This window comes from Mobula hypostoma, assembly GCF_963921235.1.
Source record: "Mobula hypostoma chromosome 8 unlocalized genomic scaffold, sMobHyp1.1 SUPER_8_unloc_6, whole genome shotgun sequence".
Lineage (NCBI taxonomy): Eukaryota > Metazoa > Chordata > Chondrichthyes > Myliobatiformes > Myliobatidae > Mobula > Mobula hypostoma.
This window is the reverse complement of record NW_026948129.1, coordinates 410,113-428,017: the sequence shown is the minus strand read 5'-3', so window position 1 is coordinate 428,017 and position 17,905 is coordinate 410,113.

Sequence of the window (17,905 nt, the reverse complement as noted above, 5' to 3'; positions counted from 1 at the left end):
TTCTCCCTCATCTGGAAGTAGAATTCTACCATGTAGCAGTTACTACTTCCTCGTGATCCCTTACCGAGTGTTTCTGTTTAATTCTCCCTCAATACACATCATCTAATATAAAACAGCCTGTTCCTGATTAGGTTCTGTAATGTTTTGCATAACAGCCTGACGGGTATCATACATTCTTCTACTATACCTGCCTATCCTTTCAATATGATGCTTATCCTTGGACATTCAGCTCAACATCATACAAGCCAATCTGAAATGGTACTGCAAGTTCATCGACCTTATTCCGTAAACTGCACGCATTCAAATATAACACCGTTGGTCCTGAATTCACCTTTTTGATTCTGTCTGCCTTTTATTTTACAGCTCATCCTGTTGACTGCGATTTTGCCCAATCAACAGTCTCTCCTCACTGCACATTGCCTCTGTCTGCAAACCCGTTACCTCAGCTTCAGCATATTTATCCACTTTTCCTGTGATACTTCTTGCATTGAAAAATAAGCAGCTTAGGGCACTAGTCACACCATGCTCAACCGTTTGATTACAAACTTTGTCTGAGGTCTTACCAACATCTGCCTCCACATCCACTCCACTAACTGTTCTAGCACTCTGGTTCCAATCCCCCTGCATTTCTAACTTAAACCCCACCATGCAGCATTAACACACATTCCCGCGAGGTTATTAGTCCCCCTCCAGTTCAGGAGCAAACCATCTCTTCCATACAGGTCTTACCTTCACTGGAAGAGAGCGCAATGGTCCAAAAATCTTATGCCCTCCCTCTTACACCAACTCCTTAGCCACATATTAAACTGTATAATTTTCCTAGTCCTAGCCTCACTATCACGTGTCACGGTAGCAGTCCTGCGATCACTGCTCTTTAACTTGGCACCTAACTTACAGACCTCCCTGTACAGAACCTTGTCACTCGTCTAACCCGTGTCATTGATAGCTACCTGGACAGGAATTCCGGCTGTTCACCTTCCCACTTCAGAATGCTGAGGACTCGATCAGGGATATCCCAGACCGTGGCACCCGGGAGGCAACATGCTATACACGAATCTCATTCTGGCCCACAAAGCCTCCTGACCGTTCCCCTGGCTAATGAGTCCACTATCACCACAGAGTACCTTTCCTCCCTCATTCCCTTCTCAGTCACAGAGACAGACCCAGTGCCACAGACCCGACCACTGTGTCTTTCCTCTGTGAGGCCATCCCCCACAACAGTATCCAAAGTGATATACCTGTTGTTGAGGGGGATGGCCACAGTGGCTCCTTAATCCCTGTCTCCTTCCTGACTGTCTCCAACTCTCCTGTGTCCTGCACCTCGGGTGTGGCTACCTCTCTTTGTGTCCACTCTATCACCCCTTCAGCCTCCCGAATGATCCGGATTCCAGTTCCTGCTCCAACTCCTGAACGTAGAGTGCAGCTGGATGCACTTCTCGCAGTTGTAGTTGTCAGGACACTGGATGACTCTCTGCCTTCCCACAACCCACAATCAACCACCCAGCCTGTCGTTTCTACCATCCTAGCTGAGCAGATATAAAGAAGGGAAGGGAGAAAAAAAAACTGAGCCTAGAGTTTTTACTTCCTTTGATTTCTTGACCAAAGCTTCTCTTCACTGAAGCCTCAGACAGCTAAAGTGTCCAGATTGCCACTCTGACTCGTCCACTCAGACGGCAGCCGCTGCGACGATGGCTGCTGCACTTGCTCCTGTCTTCCTTTAATTTGTCCTTGCTAATCAACCCCAAATGCGACTGGTCACTGGATAAAACTCTTTCTCGCTGGACCGACCCACTGCTGCCTTTTCTACTTGGGCAGTGGACCTGATCGAAGTACCCTCCTCTCAAAACTTCCGATGTCCGGACTGGCCGCTGGTCAAAGCTTTTCACATTGGTCTTGTCCAGTATGTGGTAAAAACACGAGGACCAGCATCATGGGGACATGAGTGGCTGAGAAAACTGATACTTGATTGGAGATCCAGCCACATGAAGCCGTATGAAAGTGAATTAAGAAATGTACTGGATGATTCCACAACTGTCCCAACAGAGGGCAATCAGGTGTTGGTGCCAAACTCTGATTCTTTGGTTGGAAAGTATATCGGATAAGGAAAGACCACACCACGCTGCTCAGAGGAAGCGTGGACGTGTGCAAAGCATGGTCTGAGAACAACAGTTAATCAGGCAGCTGCTGGAAGCTGTAACAATATTTTAATCTGGAAATGAGTTCATGGAGCTTCAGGAAAGCTGCAGGCATTCAGCTTTTGTGAGAGTGTAGAACCAGAATCTACCCGCGTGCGTTAAGGTTATGGCAAGAACTTCAAGTGGGAGACAAAACTCCTGAACTTCAGGTCAGCACCATTTGTTTAAACGTACAGAAGGGACAAGCTGGGCAGCCAAGGGTTTCTCAGCTTTGCAACGACACAGAACTCATATTTTCAGAATACGTACTTGGTGGTTTCATTTTGCATTTTCAACTTTCATACAGTGGAAGAAAGTGTTTTATTTTGATAAATATTTATCAAGAGAAAAGAATTTCACTTATCTGAGATGCAATACCCTGTGACTTTTTGACAGAAAAATGGCATATCCTACCATCAAAAAACGGTAGCCCTGGGCTTCGGGCTATACAATTTCCACACCCTACGCCAACATGGTGACAGCTGAGAATGTGCAAGGCCTGCTACCACCTACAGAGTGATATATTATAAGAAGTGAAATCAGATTACCTGATGAAATCTGGTTAATATGTTGAAATTGAAATATGACATGAATATGTTGAAATATACTTAACATGCCAATGAGGTAGAGGGTGACAATCTTTTTTGTAGTTTAAATTCCTTTGTGTGCTAGTAACAAAGGACATGAGAACTCATACACATGCACTCCTTAAAGGGAACATTGGTTATGGGAACAGTTCAGTGATGGGGCGAGTGAAGTTGTCCTCACCAATTCAAGAGCCTGATGGTTGAGGAGTAATAACTGTTCTTGAACCTGGTGGTGTGGGTTCTTAGACCTTTGTACCTTATTCCTGATGGAAGCAGCAGGAAGAAATCATAGGCTGGGTGGTGGGGACCTTGAAATTCATGACCAGTGCATCCATTATCTCTTCAGCGACCTCTGGATGTAGTCCATCTGGTCCAGTTGACTTATCCACCTTAAGGCCTTGAATTTGCCCTGCACTTTTGTCTCTGCAATAGCAATGACACTCACTCCTGCTCCCTGACACTGACGGACCACTGGCACACTGCTAGTGTCTTCCACAGTCAAGACAGATACAAAGTAACCATTAAATTCATCTGCCATTTCTTTGTCGCCCATTATTACCTCACCAGCATCATTTTCCAGTGGTCCAGTCTTAACTCTCACCTTCCTTTTACTCTTTATATAACTGGAAAAAAAAACTTTTGGTATCCTGCTTTATATTATTGGCTTGTCTGCCCTCATAGAAACATAGAAACATAGAAAATAGGTGCAGGAGTAGGCCATTTGGCCCTTCGAGCCTGCACCGCCATTTATTATGATCATGGCTGATCATCAGAACCCCGCCCCAGCCTTCCCTCCATACCCCCTGACCCCTGTAGCCACAAGGGCCATATCTAACTCCCTCTTAAACATAGCCAATGAACTGGCCTCAACAGTTTGCTGTGGCAGAGAATTTCACAGATTCACCACTCTCTGTGTGAAGAAGTTTTTCCTAATCTCGGTCCTAAAAGGCTTCCCCTCTATCCTCAAACTGTGACCCCTCGTTCTGGACTTCCCCAACATCGGGAACAATCTTCCTGCATCTAGCCTGTCCAATCCCTTTAGGATCTTATACGTTTCAATCAGATCCCCCCTCAATCTTCTAAATTCCAACGAGTACAAGCCCAGTTCATCCAGTCTTTCTTCATATGAAAGTCCTGCCATCCCAGGAATCAATCTAGTGAACCTTCTTTGTACTCCCTCTATGGCAAAGATGTCTTTCCTCAGATTAGGGGACCAAAACTGCACACAATACTCCAGGTGTGGTCTCACCAAGGCCTTGTACAACTGCAGTAGTACCTCCCTGCTCCTGTACTCGAATTCTCTCGCTATAAATGCCAGCATACCATTCGCCTTTTTCACCGCCTGCTGTACCTGCATTTCATCTCTTCCCTTCTTAGATTTTTTCATTGCATTTTGTTGGAGTTTAAAATCTTCCCAATCTTCTAACTTCCCACCCATTTTTGCTACCTTATATGCCCTTTCCTTGGCTTTCATGCAGTCCTTAACTTCCTTGTCAGCCACGGTTGCCAACCCCTGCCATTTGAGATCTACTTCCTCCATGGGACATATCTATCCTGCACCTTGTGAACTATTCCCAGAAACTTCAGACATCTCTACTCTGCCACTATCCCCAGCAGAATCCTCTTCGAATTCACCTGGGCAAGCTCCTCTGTGATGCCTCTGTAATTCCCTTTATTCCATTGCCATACTGATACATATGAGTTATGCTTCTCCCTTTCATATTGAAGTATGAATTCAATTATATTATGATCACTGTCTCCTAAAGGTTCCTTTACATTAAACTCCTTAATAAGATCTGTGTTACTACACAACACCCAGTCTAAGATAATCTTTCCCCAAATAGGCTCAAACACAAGCTGCTCTAAAAAGCCACCTCGTAGGCATTCAACAAATACCCTCTTTTGCTATTGTCCCAATCCCCTTGCATATTGAATTCTCCCATTAAAATTGTGTCATTACCCTTATTACATGCATTTTCCATCTCCCTTTACAATCTCAACTCCCACATCTTGGCTATAATTTGGAGGCCTATATATGATTCCCATCATGGCTTTTTAATCCTTGCAACTTCATAACTCCACCCACAGAGATTCAACATTCTCTGACCCTATGTCAATTCTTTCTAAACATGTAATTCCATCTCTTACTAACAAAGCCACACCACAGCCTATGCCTTCCTGCCTGTTCTTTCGATACGAAGTATATCCTTTGATGTTAAACTCCCAACTATGGCCTTCATTCACCCACAACTCAATAATGCCTATGACATCATACCGACCAATCTCTAATTTCACCACGAGTTCATCCAGCTTATTCTGAATATTACGTGCATTTAAATACAGCACCATCAGTTGTGCATTCTTTGCTCTTTTGAATTCACCCTCTGTAGTACAATTTAACTCTTTGTTTCGTCTGCATTTGTACCCAATCATTGGCTTGTCCTTCCTCACATTCATATTAATCCCATCATCTACTTGTAAACCTGCTGGCTCATCCTCAGCTCTATCATCCTGGTTCCCATTACCTGCCGTATTAGTTTAAACCATTCCCAATAACTCTAGTAAACTGGCCTGCAAGAATATTGGTTCTCTTCAGATTCAAGTGCAACCTGCCCCTTTCGTACAGCTCCCACCTGCCCCAAAAGAGTTCCCAATTCTCCAGAAATCTGAACCTCTGCCCCGATCCAATTCTTCAGCCACACATTTATCTGCCACCTCATTCTATTCCTATCCTCACTGTCATGTGGCACAGGCAGCATTTCCAAGATCACTATCCTTGAGGTCTGGCTTCTCCACTTCCTCCCTAACTCCCTACATTCGTTTTTCAGAACCTCCTTTCTTTTTCTTCCTATCTCATTGGTACCAATATGTACCACGCCTTCTGGCTGCCCAGCCTCCATTTTCAGGACATCCAGAAACATCGCGGACCCTGGCACCTGGGAGGCAAACTACCATTCGTGTTACCTTTTCACACCCACAGAATCGCCTATCTGTCCCCCTGACTATATAGTCCCCTATTACTGCCGCCAGCCTCTTCAGTTCCCTACACTTCTGAGCCACAGGGCTAGACTCAGTGCCAGAGGCACAGCTGCTGTTGCTTCCCCCAGGTAGGTTTCCTCCCCCTCACCACCCCACTCAACAGTGCTCAGAATAGAGTACTTACTGTTGAGGGAGATGGTCACGGGTGCTCTCCACTATCTGACCTTCTCCCTTCCTTCTCCTGACAGTCACACGCTTATCTGTCTCCTATAGCCTTGGGGTGACTACCTCCCTGTAGCTCTTGTCTATCACTGCTTCACTTTCCCTAACAAGTCAAAGATCATTGAGTTTCAGCTCCAGTTCCCTAATACAGTGTCTAAGGAGCTGCATCTCGATGCACCTGGTGTAGATGTGGCGATTGGGCAGTCTGGGAGTCTCCTGGAATTCCCACATCGGACACCCACACAGAACACTGGCTCTGCAGACATAAGCCCTATTTTCTCTGGAGTTAAATAAGATATAAGGAATGAACTTACCTAGCCTCTGCCTGTTCTTACCAAAGCCCTGTTGAGTCAAAGCCTTACCACTCTGACTCAAGACTACTCTGATGACCGCTCCCATGATGACCGTTCTGCCATGTGGTACCTCTGTCGTACAGAGACTGGGTTTTTAAAAGCTCTTCGTTGGACCTGCACGGGAATGTTGTGAATGTGCTGTACTCTGCTGAGTCTTTATAAGATACGGGTGAAGCCTCACCTTGAGTATTGTGGACAGTTTTGGGCTCCTTATCTGAGAAAAGGTGTGCTGGCATTAGAGGGGGTTCGGAGGAGGTTCACAAGATGATTCGAGAATTAAAGGGTTGTCATAAGAGGAACGTTTGATAGCTCTGGGTCTACTCACTGGAATTTAGAAGGAGAATTCGGCATCTCCTTGAATCCTTTGGAATGTTCAAAGTCCTAGCCAGAGTAGATGTGGAAAGGATGTTTCCCATGGTGACGAGTCTAGGACAAGACGCCACAGCCTCAGGATAGAGGGCGTCCAATTAAAACAGAGATGCAGAGAAGTTTCTTCAGCCAGAGGGTGGTGAATTAGTTACCACAGGCAGTTGTGCAGGTCAGGTCATTTGGTGTATTTAAGGCAGAGCTTGATAGGTTCCTGATTGGACACGGCATATGGTAATAAGAGGGAGCATTATGGACTGTATAATTCAGAATCACTGCTCTCTGAGAGTCGACTCTCACGTGGTCAACGAAATAAAAGACAATCGAATATCTGGGTCTGAGTGTTATCTTGAATTCCTCGACAATATCAACATTTAATTCCAAATGTTATTTGATTTGCCCTTACAGTTGGACATCAGAAGAATGAGGGGTAAACTTATCCTTCCTGCCCACTCACAATCGGGCAGTGTGCTGAGTGGCTCCCGCTGGAGCCAATGGTGTTGCAGCCTGGAGTGGTGGGTCCAGCCCCCTAAAGGTTTGGAAAACATGGAAATAACAAGAGCAGTTCTGTGAAAGGTGGAGAATTGATGGGAAGGTGGATCCCGGGGCAGAGGAATAGGATGAGATAAGGAATGACGGAGGGGAAGGATGGGTTGGGAAGGAGAGGGTGGAAGGTAGGGAGGGAGAGGGGAGGAACGACCTCTTCTCTTCTATATGACCTTTCCGGCTACAACATCCTCTCTGTTTCTGTCCAAGAGTGGGGAAGGGGAGAGGTTTCTGGGACTGGGAGCAGGTGGGTTGGGTGAGTGGGAGAAGGGGATCAGTAGGCATCGTGGTCCCTCCACTCTCTAGACCGTACAGTGTTATATACTTTCCCTCAGACTCCCCAGTGAAGCATCGCAGGGATGTTTCCTGTGGTAAAATCACAATTAACCTGTTGTGTTAATATACTTCGGGATCTCTCATTCCCAGGACACAGTCTTTTGACCCATGATGGTTGGCATCCATCTCCAAGCTCAAGTGGGTCACAGGACGACACTCTTGTTCTCTGTCTCTCTGACTTGATGACCGTTTCTCATTGGAGGCTATGCTGACTTTTGCCTCTTCTCTGTTATCATTCAATCATTGTGGAGCATAAAACAACCTGTGGAGTGTGGAGGAACTCAGTGGGTCAAGCAGCATCTGTGGAGGAGAAGGGATGGTCGATATTTTGTAAGGAAATCCTGCTTTAGGAATGTCACCATCCCTCTATCTGCATAGATCCTGCCTGACCCACTAAGTTCAGAATTAGGTTTATTAGCAATGAGAAGAGGGAATGTCCTGGGTGAGGAATGTCTTTCATCATGGATGCCACCTTTTTGAGGCATCACTATTGACGATGCTCTCAATGTTGGGGAGGCTAGAGCCCGTGATAGAGCTGGCTGAGTTTGAAACTTTTTGCAGCTTTTTCCATTTCTGTGCATTGGGCCCCTCCATACCAGATAGTCATTCAAAATTCAAGTACATTTATTATCAAAGAATGTATAAATTATACACCTTGAGATTTGTGAGCTTACAGGCAGTCACAAAGCAAGAAACCTGAAGAGACCAATTTAAAATGAAAACATAAATGAGAAAATGAACCATGATGCAAACAACAGAAGAAAACAACAGCCTCCTGAAGCAGACTGAGTCCTTAGATCCACTCCCCGGTGCAGCCGGAGTAGGCCCAAGCCTACTCATACAAGCCACCTCACTTCATCATATTAGCGAGGTAAAAATGCCCCCAGACTCAGAGACAAAAGGTGCTATTTGTAATGTTTTTAGTTGTACTTCTCGCAATCTGAACTACCAGTAAGCTGTTGCACAACTTTGGTTGAGCCATCTTAACATTATGACCGGACAGCCAGTCAGAAAACTCTTCACAGTACATCTGCAGGAAATTGCGACAGTCTTTGGTGACATATCAAGTCTCCTCAAACCCCAAATGAAATCTAGCCGCTGGTGTGGATCCTTCATAACTGCATCAAAATATTGGGCTCAGGATGAACCATATGACATGCTGACAGAGAGGAACTAGAAACCACTCACCCGATACACAGCTGAGCCCTTGATGAGGACTATTGTGTGTTCCCCTGATTTCCCCTTCCTGAAGTCCACAATCAATTCCTTGCTCTTACTGACATGAATGCAGGTTGTTGCTATGACACTAGTTAACCAGCTAATCTCTCACTCCTGTACATTGCCTCATCACCATCTGAGTGTCATCAACAAGATTATAGATGGTATTTGAGCTGTACTTAACTACACAATCATGGGTTTATGGAGAGTAGAGCAGCGGGCTAAGCACAGGAGAAGATGTTATTACCAATCCACATTGTCTGTCGTCCCCCGATGAGGGAGACACAGAGGTCCGGTTTTGAATCTTGCTGATTAGTATGATGGTGTTGAACGCTAAGCTGTATGGGGGGGAGAAGATGGTGGGAGGGGGGAGAAGATGGCGGCGCGACAACAGCGCGCGTGGCCATTTCAGTGATGAATATCTGTCATTTGTCAAGTAGGGGACCGTGCACAATCCTGATTAGATGGAGATTGACGTGAGAGCACAGCGAAACATCTGGAGAACTTCTGAAATGCCTGCTTTGCTACTGTTGCTACTGTGTGGTAACCGGAATCTCTGGAGCTGAAGGCCCCAAAGTCCTTGGCTTCGCGTGTTTCAGCGGCTGGGGAGAGGTCGAAGGCGCTCGACAGAGGATGGCGCTCAGGAAGCGGTATCGGAGAGGCTGCTCGGAAGCTCGGAGTTTTCGGACGGATGGACTCAGGGTCAGCAGGGGTTTTTGAGTGTATTTGTTGACATATCAAATTTCTGCAAACTCCTAATGCAGCAAGGAGCAGATGTTCTCACAAACCCGCACAGATTGTCGTCTTCGGTTATGAAGTCAGGGATCCAACTGCAGAGGGGGGGTACAGAGGCACACGTTCTGTAACTTCTCAATCAGGATTATAGGAATGATGATGTTAAATGCTGAACTATAGTTGATAAACGGCATCCTGACATGGGTATTTGTATTATCCAGGTGGTCTAAAGCCGTGTGAAGAGTCATTGAGATTGCATCTGCCGTTCACCTGCGATAGGCAAATTGGAATGGGTCCAGGTCCTTGCTGAGGGAGGAGTTCATTCTAGTCATGACCAACCGCTCAAAGCATTTCATCACTGTAGATGTGAATGCTATCAGGTAATAGTCTCTAAGGCAGCTCACAAGTGTTGCCTTTTTGAAGCAAGTGGGAACTTCCACCCATAGCAGTGAGAGGTTGAATATGTCCTTAAATACTCCTGCTAGTTGGTTGACACAGTTTTCAGAGCCTTATCAGGTACTCGATAGGGACCTTCCACCTTGTGAGGATTCACCCTCTTTAAAAACAGCCTAACATCAGCCTCTGAGACAAAGAACACAGGGTCGCTGGGTGCAGCAGGGATCTTCACAGGTGTAGTTATGTTCTCCTTTTCAAAACGGGCTTAGAAGAAGTTGAGTTCATCTGGTAGTGAAGCATCACTGCCATTCATACGATTGGGTTTTGCTTTGTAGGAAGTAATGTCTTGCAAACCCTGCCAGAGTTGTTGTACATCCGATCTTGCCTCCAACCTCATTTGAAATTGTCTCTTCACCCTTGAAATAGCCCTCTGCAATTCACACCTGATTTTCTGGTACAGACCTGGGTTGCCGGATTTAAATGCCACAGATCTAGCCTTCAGCCGACGACATACCTCCTGGTTCATGCACGGCTTTTGGTTTGGGAATGTACAGTAAGTCTCTGTGGGCACACACTCATCCACACAGGTTTTAATGAAGTCGGTAACAACTGCAGCATACTCATCCAGGTTCAAAGATGAATCCCTGAATATGGTCCAGTCCACCGATTCAAAGCAGTCCTGTAGGCACTCCTATGCTTCCCTTGTCCATACCTTCTTGGTCCTCACTATTGGTGCTGCTGTCTTCAGTCTCTGCCTATACTGAGGGAGTAAAAGTACAGACAGGTGATCAGACTTCCCACAAAGTGAGGGCATGGAATAGCACAGTAGGAATTCTTAATGGTGATGTAACAGTGGTCCAGTGTGTCGTTTCCTCTGGTATTGCAAGTGATCTGTTCATGGTAATTGCTTAGTGATTTTTTCCAGACTGGCCTGATTAAAATCGCCGAACATGATGATGAAAGAGTTAGGGTGCGCTGTTTTGTGCATGTTGATCCCATGCTCAGATCATCTGAAGCCTGATTGACATTGGCCTGAGGTGGAATGTATACCGTTACCAATATGACCCTGGAAATCTCTTGTTGTAGGTAAAAAGGACGGCACTTAATGCTAGATATTCCAGGTCTGATGAGCAGAGCTGGGACAGCACTGATATATCTGTGCACCAAGCAGAGTTGATCATGGGACATACTCCTCCACCTCTGTTTTTGAGAGCCTCTCTAAATCTATCCTGATGGTGTATAGTAAACCCGTTGATCTGAACTGCTGCATCCAGTACACAAAAGGTTAACCAGGATTCCGTGAAACAAAGGACTCACATGGTCCTAATAATTCAGCATCCTAGCTCAGAGATCATTGATTTTATTCACCAGACACTGCACGTTTATATAAAGCCGAGGAAGCTGGAATCAAACAGAGCATCTGAACCCAGAAAAGAACTCAAGAAAGGAATTAGGAAAGCCAGGAAGGGCCATTAAATGTCCTTGGAAAGTAGGATTAAAGAGAATCCTAAAGCATTCTCTACATACATCAAGAGCAAGAGAATAAATAGGGAAGGGTTGGACCCTTGAAGGACAAGAGGAGTAGACATTTGCTTGGATGTGGAAGATGTGGGTGATGTCCTCCATGAGTACTTTACATCAATATTTACCAAGAAGGAGAATTTGGAGGATTGGTAGATTAGTACTGCATATTAGTATGTGAGGGTATTTAGAGGTAGAGGAGGTAGCGTTGGGTCTCTAAAAGAGCACCAGGGTGAGGCACCAGGGCCTGATATGATATACCCGAGTTTATCGAGAGAGGAAAGAGATGAGATTTCTGGATCCATTACCAATAACTTCATGTGTTCTTGAAGTCCTGGAGAACTCCAGGTGGGGTCCTGGAGAACTGGCAGATAAGCACTTTGTGCCCTCTAGCCATAGGCGAGGTTCTGGAGGACTGGGAAGTAGTTAATGTTGTTCCATTATTCAGGACAGAAACTGGTGATTTTTTGGAAGCTATAGACCAGTGAGTCTTATATAGGGGATAGTAAAAAGGATCCGCTATGAATTAATGGCAGAGCAGACTCAATTGGCCAAATAGCCTAATTCTGCTCCTATGTCTTATGGTCTTATATCAGTGGGGGGAAGTTCCTGAAGAGAATTCTTCATTTAGGAAAACCATGGCCAAATTAGGGAGAGCCCCCATGGCTTTGAGCACAGCAAGTCGTATTTTACTGACTTAATTATGTTTTTTAACAAGCTGATGAGGGTGGTAAATGAATATAGAACTGTGGTTGTTGTCTGCTTGGTGTTTAACAAGGTCCTACATGGAGATGGAGATGCATGGGGTTCATGGTTATAGGTTGTTGGATTGAAAGCCAGCTTGCCTATAAAAGACAGAGGGTAGTGTATGGAGGAACTTATTCTAACTGGATATCTATAATAATTGGTGTTCCACTGGGACCAATAGTGGCACCGCTGATGTTTGTAATGTATATAAATGATCTGTGCAAAAATGTAGATAGGTGGGTTAGTTCATTTACTATCAAAGTTTCCAACTCTGAAATTCTTCTTCTCCAGATAGCCATGCCAAGAAACAAAAGAGAGGCGGCACGATCATCAACACCCAAATCCCTCCTCCACATACAAAAAATGATCAAGAACATAACAGGCACCCCTCAGATCCCTCTGCACCTACACCCCCCCAACCCCCGCACACATAAAGATGAGAAAGATTAGGCGAAAAACACAGAATACAAAAAAACCCCATAAGACTGAAAATGAAGTCCACAGTTCAAGTCCACATCCAAAACGCAGAAAACCTGGGCAATATTCTCCCTCTCCTTCACAGAGCAATCTCACCAGTGACTAAAAGGCAGTCTCCCTCTCCATGCAAAGCAATCTCACCAGCGATAAAAAGGCAGGCAGCCGGCATTGCATTCTCCCCCTCACTTTAATGGGTGAAATGGAGTCGAACATCAGCTCACAGTCTTCTGGCCACAAGGTTCCCACATGCTGCCTCTGCCTCCCGGAGACGACAGAGCACTGAAACACACAAACAATCTCCAAACTGCAAATTACAGGCTCCACCAGCTCCAGAATCATATTCAAGATCTAAAAACATAAGTAAGAAGCATATACGAGGTGAAATACATGGTTTCACGATATATCCAAAAGCTGTTGACCATAGGAGTATTGTACAGAGGTGCCATCTTGACCGGAAGATGAATGAGGATAAGAAGATTGGTGGTGTCGTGGATACATAGAAGACTGACAAACTTTCCAGTAACTTGCCTCCACGGCTCTTAGTCTCACTGGTCTTTATTTCTGAGGTTTTCTTCTGCCGCCTGTCTTAAATAAAGGCACAGCATTGCCCACTCTCATCTCCCAGCACTTCAAATCTGAATACAGTGTATGATGGAGATACCATAGCCAAAGTTCCCACAGTTTATTTTCTGGGCTCCATCACAGTTCTTGGAGATACCTGGTCAGGCTCTGGAGATTAGTCACCTTGATCCTTAAACAAATCCAGCAAGTATTCTTACTCAAGTTACTCTTTTTCTTGTCATCTGCTTATAAATTAACTTCAAGAAAAATCCAAAGTTACCTTGTGTGGTCCTTTTGCCCACCTGATTTCCTTGTGGAGTACACTTCCCTCTTCCACCTGAGGGATTCACTTGATCCAGCTGCTCCATGCCACCTTTTTCCTGCCCAAGGCCTCAATGTCCCTCACCATCCAGGGCTTCCTCCTCTTACCAGCCTGGCAATTCTCTCCAACAAGGACATTCAGACCTTGAGCTCCCTCGCCTTCTGAAATCACTGACTTGCCTGTGGTTCCTTTGCCTGCAATCAACTCACTCCAATCTATCTTTCCAATACCATCTCATACCATCATACTATCACAGTTCCGAGGATTGTGTGCATGCTATGTTGGTACCGGAATGTATGGCAACTCTTACGGGCTCCCTCCAGCACATCCTTGGGTGTGTTGTCTGTTAATGGAAGTGATACATTTAACAGTATGTATCAATGTACATAAGATAAATAAATCTATATCAGAAATTCACCTCGCACCAATTTCAAACATAAACATGTAGACCCGATCTGTCCTTGTCCATAACTATGAGAAGTGTGGATTGGGACCAGATATTTTCTGGCAAAGGTGTACTTGGTGAGTGGGATGCCCTCTAAGTGAAATTTTGAGAGTACAAAGTTTGTATGTTTGTCAGAATAAAAGATTCAGGGGCCCTTGGTTTTGAAGAGATATTGAGGCCCTGGCTGAGAGAAGAAGGAGGTGCATAGCAGGTACAGGCAGGAAGGAGCAAATGAGTTACTTGAGGAATGTAAGAAATGCAAGAGAACATATAGCAAGGAAATCAGGAGGACTAAAAGAAGGCTTGAGATTGCTCTTTGAGACAAGGTACAGTATATGAGAGAAGTTACCAGGATGAAGGCAAGGCAATGGATGTTGTCTACATGATGTTAGACAACAGGGAGGGAGGAGAAGATGGCGGCTCGACGCAGCGCGCATGGCCGTTCTGAATTAATATCATATGTGTTAACTAGAGGGCCGTGCACAATCCGGATTTGATGGAGACAGCCGTGAGAAGCACGGAGAAACTTCTGAAATGCCTGCTTCACTGCCGCTGCTACTGTGCGATCGAGAATCTCTGGAGGGAAGGCTCCAAATCCTCAGCTTTGCCTATTGCCTCTTGCCAGGGCCGGGGTCGAAGTGCTCGGCAGAGATGGTGCTCGGTGCTCGGTGTCGGAGAGCTGGTCGGAGGCTCAGAGTTTCCGGACGGACTCAGAGTCGGACTCTGGTCAGATGCTTCCAGGATGCTGCATCAGCAAGTTTGCGGCGCTGGAGGTTTACCGTCTGCGTGAGATGATGGGACTTTCGAGAGACTTTGAGACTTTTACCGTGCCATGGTCTGTTCAAATCAAATTACAGTATTGCTTTGCACTGTTGTATCTATATGTTATAATTACGTGGTTTTTGTTAGTTTTTAAATTGGTTTGTCACGTGTTTCTGTAATATCATTCTGGAAAAACATTGTATCATTTCTTAATGCATGCATTACTAAATGACAATAAAAGAGGACTGCGTGTCCTCATAATCTAATCTAATCTAATGATGTTAGCAAGGAATTTGACATAGATTCACATGGGAGGTGAATCAGGAAAGTTCTGTTGCTTGGCATTCAAGCTGAGGTAGTAAATTCAATTAGACATTGGGTTTGTGGGAGAAGATAGAGATGGTAGTGGATGTCTGCCTCTCTGACTAAAGGCCTGTGACTAGTGGTGTGCTGTAGGGATTGGCACTGAGTCCATTGTTGTTTGTCATCTATGTCAATGATCTGGATGATAATGTGGTTAACTCAATTGGAAAATTTGTGATGACGCCAAGCTTGGGTGTGTAGTGGACAGTGAGGTAGACTATCAGAGGTTGCAACATGATCTGGATAAATGGGATGAAAAATGGCAGATGGAATTTAATGCAGACGTGCGTGAGGGTAGATCTTACACAGTGAACAGTAGGGCACTGAGGAGTGTGGTAAAACAAAGGTTCTGGGAATGCAGGTCCATAATTCATTGAAAGTGGTTTTACAGGTAGATAGGGTTGTAAAGGAAGCATTTGGCACATTTGCCCTCATAGATCAAAGTGTAGCACTTGGCCTGATCGACTCAGGTTTGTCTGGGGGAAACTGCCGTCTGCCTGCCAAATTGTGCCTCACGTTTGCATAGGTGCTGTGTAGTCATGGGTGGTTTGATCGGCTTTTGAGGCGAGGGCGGCTTCAAAGCTTAAAGGTTACTGGAGAGAGTGCTTTGGCTGACACTGAAGCTGCCAAAAAGTTCCCTGAAAAACTGAAGAAAATAATTACAGAATGTGGTTATTCGTATAAGCAAGTGTTTAATTATGACAAAACTGCAATTTATTGGAAAAAATTGCCACGCAAGACATTCATTTCAATAGAAGAAAAGCAGGCTAAGGGACACAAGTGTTATTTTAGGTTTTACGTGTTATTTGGTATGATTTGGTAGGTTATTTTTTAGGTCTGGGAATGCTCAGAAATTTTTCCCATATAAATTAATGGTAATTGCTTCTTCACTTTACACCATTTTAACTTACGAAATATTTCATAGGAACGCTCTTCTTTCGGATAGCGGGGGAAATCTGTATTCGTACGACTCTCCACAATCTCCCTACATATTTGTTTTTCTCATTCCAGTTCACCGTTTGGAAGACCTATAGTACAATCCCGACAATGTAAATCATCCCCTTCTTATTTCTCAGCCCCACCCAGAAATCTTCACAGAATGATCCTCAGGAAAATCATCTCGGACTGTTGCCCCGATATCCTCAATCGAAAATAGAACTCCCTCTTAGGAATTCTTGGCTCTGAGAATTCCATTTCAGAATTTTTTAAGGACGGCTGCTTTCACCAGCCAACAATGGATCAGAGGTAGGATCCCTTAATTGTGGTGTGTGATCCCAACTGGGTAGAGAGAAATGTGATGATTTCCTTAACCCGTTTCACCGAGGCAGCTGATGCTCTCCCTCCCTGGTCTTTGGCAGCAACATGGAGACTCTGAGGAACTTCCTTGTGAACTACAAAACCTCCCAAGAGCGGTGTGGACAGTATAAACATCCTGTTGTTCTGCATGCTGGGGTCTGAGGAGTCATCTGTTATCAATGCTTTCTCCTCGGCTCTGGATGTACATTCATCAACCAGCATTGTTGTCCCGATGCAAAACAATCCCAATTTTCCCAAACAACAGATATCCACACTATTGTTCATTTAATATAAACTCACAAACTTTGTATGTTGCTGGCCAGGCTGTGTTCATGTCTATTCCCTGTCTCCCTGATGTACTCAAACCCATGATTCCAATCTATTGGCTGGAAAGCATCTCGGGACGTCCTGAGACTGGGAAAGTTGCCAGTTAAATGCAAGTCCCTGATATCAGTGAACTATTGGCCGGGACTCATGGGGTCTGACTGGGTGAGAACAGCAGGTTTCACTCACAAAAGGACAGAACTGGACTGTTTGGACATTTACACTGAACAACAGCCTCACACTCACTTTCACTGAGTCCAGACAGAACAAGGAACATGGAATAGTACAGCACAGGAACAGGCCCTTCGGCCCACATTGTTGTACTGAACCAAATTAAATTAGTAATCAAATGGCCAACAACTAATCTCTTCTGCCTACACAATGTCCATATCCTTCCATTTCCCTCACATTCATGTGCATATCTAAATATCCCTAATGTATCTGCCTCTATCACCACCTCAGGCAGTGCAGGCCTCGTTATAGCACACGCCCTCTAATCCAGGCAGCATCCTGGTAAACATTGTCTGCACCCTCTCCAAAGCCTTGACATGCTTCCTATTGTGGGGTGACCAGAACTGTATATAATACTCACCTTGTGGCCAAATTAGAGTTTTAAAAAGTTGAAACATAATTTCCTTTGGAGAAGGGTCTCGGACCTAAACTTTGACTGCTTCTTCATTTTTAAAGATGCTGCCTGAACTTCTGAGTTCCTCTAGCATTTTGTGTGTGTTGTTTGGATTTCCAGTTTCTGCAAACTTTCTCATGCTGTTACATAACTTCCTGACATTTGAACTCAATGTCTGAATTTATGTAGCCACTTTCAGGGAGCTATGAACTTGGATACCAACACTTCTCTGCATGCCAACACTGTTAAGGGACTGTTTACATTTGCCCTACCCAGTTACAACACTTCACATTTGGCTGGGTTAAACTCCACCTGCCATTTCTCTGCCCATTTCTGTAACTGATCTCTATTGTGCTGTATTCTTTGCCAGTCAACCAGGATATCCATAACAACACCAATCTTTGTATCATCTGCAATCTTACTGACCTGCTCATCTACACATTCATCCAGGTAACTTATATACAGCAGAGTTCCCCGTACAGATCCCTAAGGAACACCACTAATTAAATTCCTCCAGCTTGAACAAGTCCATTCAACCACTACCTTCTGT